Below are 4847 nucleotides of genomic sequence, written 5' to 3' on the forward strand. Positions count from 1 at the left end.
ACAGTGTTCCAATCTTACGCCCTGTCCCAACTTTTTAACATGTTCGAGGATCCTGCACAATACAACCATGTCATTTGGAAAAGTGTAAATCAAGACCGAGATCACAAAGTTGGCCAACAGAGATCAAATTAAAATTCAAGTTTGGGAGAAGATAAGTGTTTGGCAAGAAAAGAGTGGGAGTGTCGATATTACCAACATGGGTGGCTTTTAGGGGTAGAACCATTGGCAGTAGTAATGATGGAATCATGAGAGACAGGTAGGGCCCGTTTAGTTTGCTGATTCGAGTTTTTAATTCGAGTTGAGATGTGAGTTTATGTGAGAGCTTTTTACTGTAGTAAAAAAGTTAGATGTGACTGTTTCTAAGAGCTTTTTATTGTAGCAAAACTCGAATCGGTGAAATGAGCGGGGTTGTAATGTATTCTTAAACAATAAAGGATTGGCAATCATATGATTTCCACAGGCAGTATCGAGCAACCAAGTGTTACTTGATGTGACAGCAGACATGACAGTTGTGTGAGATTGGGACATTACTTGATTGATCAAAGCCTGAAGATCATCTGTGGAGAATGTAAATTTGTCAGAAAAAGATTCGGTAGTGACAGAGTCAGTATTAGCTGTGACAGCAGTAGTTGTTGTTCGAGAACCAGAAAGGCGTGTTCCACAAAAAATATTGAAATTTGTCTAAAATCCAATTAAAGAGAAAAAGTCTTCTAAGAATGTTGGTATACTCGTTAGTCATGAGTCATGAGTCGGGCTTCACATGATCACATAACTAGGCTTTTAATAGTCTACTTTACAGAAGTTCAATTACAAAAGTAAAAGCAAAAAATAAATAAATAAAAAAACAAAAATAAAAGGAAATTGCAGAAAAAATGTTAGCGTTGGCAAAATAAAATCCCTAGAAGCTTAACCTGGCAAGCAGGGGCAACCTTCACTTCACTGAAAGCGTGGCAAAAGAGGAAGAAACTTGGTTTTGTTGAAGAAGAAGAGAGAGAATAATAAGCAAAGAAGATGTTTAAGAAGGCGATAGAGCTGAAGTCGCACCAGAGATTGTCAGGTGCTGACAGGAAGAAGCTCAAGAGGACCGTCAAGGACAGATTCCCCGCCGCTTCCGATTCTGATATTGATTCCTTACTTCCTCCCAAGGTCCACTCCATTATATGCAATCATTTTTGTTTTTGTTTTTCTCAAAATCATCATCTTCCTTCTTCTTAATTATTAATTAAAATAGCTTTACTTTTATAGGCGGAGATTACGGTTGCCAAGTTTCAGAATCGAGTTCATGTTTATAGCGTTGAAGCTGCTTTTCCTGTGTTTTTCGATATCGATGGTCGAGGCAATGAGATTTTCCCAACAGGTCACTCTTTATTCTCTTTTTTTGTCTTGCTTTCTCTGCTTTAGTATACATTATTATAGCTTCATTTACAGATTATGATTTAGTAATGAATGACAAAGGAAGTGCTTGGGAATGAGAATGGAATTACTAACAATTCAATTTCCTTTACGGTGTTTAGTAATTTCACAAATAAGAATCCTAACATAGTTTATACTAAGATAAGACATTCTTGTGTTTGTAATATTGGATTAAAACTTATCAAGGCTACAATCATGATTTTGTAATTTATTCTATTTCAAATGGAATCAAAACCGGGGATGATTGGGATTGTCATTTTCCCCCCTTATCCTTACATCACGTGGGCTTCACCAAATTAGAATTTATAATTTGTGATAAGCAAGCATATGCCCATTGTAAAAATTGATTCTTTTAATGCGTAATTAGTGTGGGAGTATTTAGGATGTTTTGTAGTCAGCAAAAGAAGTCAAATTTTACTTACTGCTGTTCAAGTGTGAATCTTTTTGTAATAAATAATAAAGTTGACTGGTCTTCCATGTTATGATTGCAGTATATGCTCTCTGGAAGGTTCCTGATCTAATGCCTTCTTTCTTGTTGAAAGGGGGCGAGGTCTCTCGTTATGTCATTGGGGGTGCTGATCTCATGTTTCCAGGTATCAGCGTACCTGCTGAAGGTCTGCCTTCATTTTCTGCTGGCGAACCATGGGCTGTCAAAGTTCCCGGAAATCCTGCTCCAATTGCAGTAAGTTATTTCCTCAAATTCAATGCTTTCGAGCTTCCAAAACTGTTTGATGCAGGACCTAGGGAGAAGATAAAAGAGAGAGAAATAGAGGGAAGGAGAATAGAAATTTTGGAGTTTAGAGAGAGAAGAACAATCAAGATGAAATCCCTTTTATGGTCAAAGTTTAAAATTCAACCGCTAGATCAATTTCTAGAGAAATAGATATAATGATAAGATAAACTCAACATAACAATGAGATAAGCTAAACCAAACCTAAATAATCCTAATAGGTACATACATAGTCTAATTCCTAGTACCTAATATCTGCATCTTGTTCCGCATCACTATTTCTCCAGATAGATTAATGGTCTTGGTTTAAGAAAATTCATATTGTTTCCTCAAGGTTGGGAGTACCACAATGAGCAGCGCTGAAGCATTAAAAGCTGGTTTGCGAGGGAAGGCTTTGAAAATTACTCACTATTATCGTGACTTACTTTGGCAAGTATTTCATTATCTGCCTCAGAGAATAAATTCTGCTTGAAATTTGAAGTACTTCTTGATTTAATGTACTTCTGGTACCTTTCGGCAGGGAATCAGTTGAAGGCCACTATGTACCAAATGCAGGATTTTTGGAAGATGTGGTGTTTGAGGATCCGGCCTCATCATCATGTCAAACTTCAGATTCACGTGACGATGCTACAGATTCTTCGCATAACCAACCGAGTGAGACTAATGGAAAAGAAGTAGAGGACTCTGTTGGTGCAGCTGAGGAACACCCTATACTTGATTCTGCTTCAGTATCCCAAATTGAAGGCAAAAATGATACTGCTGAAGGGATAACGTCAAGTGTGGCGGATTTTGAAGGTAATGGATAACACTGCTGCCGATGAAGGATCAACAGGCTTTGTCCATTGAGGATGTGGACATGCTTTTGGACAAGTGTCTACTGCAAGCGTTGCACACATCAAAGATAAAGACTTGTCCATGCCTGGAAGCACACTATGGTAAAATTTTTAATGACATCAGATCCTTTCCTTGTTAGATCCATTCTCCCTCTAATAAAATTGCATGTTGACATCTAGTCTTGGAATAGTTGGTTAACAGCCTTTTGGTCTAATAGTTTCAGTTGCTATGCACTTATAGGCGTCACCCTTGGCATCAACAAGTCATCGCATAAGAAATTGTCAAAGTGGCTACTAGCTAAATCTTCTACAGGATTGGTATGTATTTGTACTTGAAGCAAAATTCTTAACCTAATGAGATCAAATCTTTAAAACAAATTTTTGTCAGCACTGGTTTTTAATTGTCAGATCTAAGATTTATTTTGAAGAATCAATCTCATGTTTTTTTACATTTTTATTGTGTTCGTGATTGTTCAATATTTTTTCCGAGTTTGGATTTTTAAATTGATTATTCTGGCTTTTGATCCCGTAATATTTGTTAAAAAACAAAATAGCCTAGTAGATACGAAATATAATCAGAAAATATCTAATTATGAAAAATAATTTAACAAATTATGAAGCATAATCTGACAGATGATCAGATTATGAAACATAGCCTGTCATATTATGGATTATAATCTGACAAATTGTGACCAGCAATGTCGACATGACTGGCATCCGGCATAATTTGACAGATTATGGATCATAATCTATCAGATTATAGCCGGCGCTGGTAGCTGGAGACTTCTGGCCGGCGATTGGCGACTAACACTGGAGCTGAAGACTTGTATTTGGTTAAAAATACAAAAGTAATTTGGCAGATCATGAACATAATCTGTCAAATTATGATCGGCACCAGTGATAGGTTTGACGGCCGGAGAATGGCAATCGACGATTAGCTTCTGAGATAATTTGGTAGATTATGGATGATAATCTAACAGATTGTCCCGCTGGCAGTTGTTGGAGACCCGCCGGCAGTTGTTGGAGACCCGCTGGTGGCGAATGGCTCTGGTGACCTAACAAGATAAAGTTTTTAACCATTGAGGGTAATTTGGGTAATGGATATCCTAGGTCTTTGACTTTTTCTAGTTCAAGGGGGCAAAAATCCATGGGCCAATGTTGAGACTCAAATATCCAAAGTAGTAATATTATAGGGAGAAATTGTCAAACGCTTAATTATATTTACACCCTAAAAATTTATAGATGTCCTCACTAATTAATACTTATTTAATAAAAATTTTAAAAATCTATACTTTTATAATTTTCATAATACCTAATTTAACCCTTTTATACCTCTACCTAATTTTAATCTTGATTTAATTTATAAAATAATATAATCTCTTTCAACTAGTAATGTTATATTTTCTTTTTTAAAATTAATGCAATTCTCTTTACTTTTTATTTATCAATAGTTTTCGTCTTACCTTCTCCTCTTCCTTCTACTTCGACAAACAAGAAAGCACAAGAACAACTCTTCAGGATTGATCCTTACAAAGCTGCTCCTTTAATTGCTCTAGCTAATTATATTGCTAATAGGCAAAATTAATGAGGAGTCGTTTCTTATTTGAGATTGATTCTGGTGTAGCATAAAATAAAAGGTGAGGGTATGCTTTTTTATTCTTTTGAAAAATACTTTCTAATTATAGTTAATCTGGATGTACGGTCTTTTATTTTTTTGAAAGAAAAATATTTTTTCTATTTATAATTAATGTGGGGATATATTAATGGGTTTTAATGTAAGGTAAAATTATAATAAATATAAATTATGAATTAGTGGAGGCTAGTGCTAAAATTTTGGACGGGCCGCCCGTGACCACCGAAAAGTTTGAATT

At 35.7% G+C, this 4847-nt stretch overlaps 1 pseudogene; it reads left to right on the top strand.

Annotated features, from left to right (window-relative positions):
• The first annotated feature begins 886 nt into the window (after positions 1 to 886).
• Positions 887 to 4043, top strand: LOC21393268 (annotated as a pseudogene).
• The last annotated feature ends 804 nt before the right edge of the window (positions 4044 to 4847 follow it).

This window comes from Morus notabilis, unplaced genomic scaffold (genome assembly GCF_000414095.1).
Source record: "Morus notabilis unplaced genomic scaffold, ASM41409v2 Scaffold748, whole genome shotgun sequence".
NCBI lineage: Eukaryota > Viridiplantae > Streptophyta > Magnoliopsida > Rosales > Moraceae > Morus > Morus notabilis.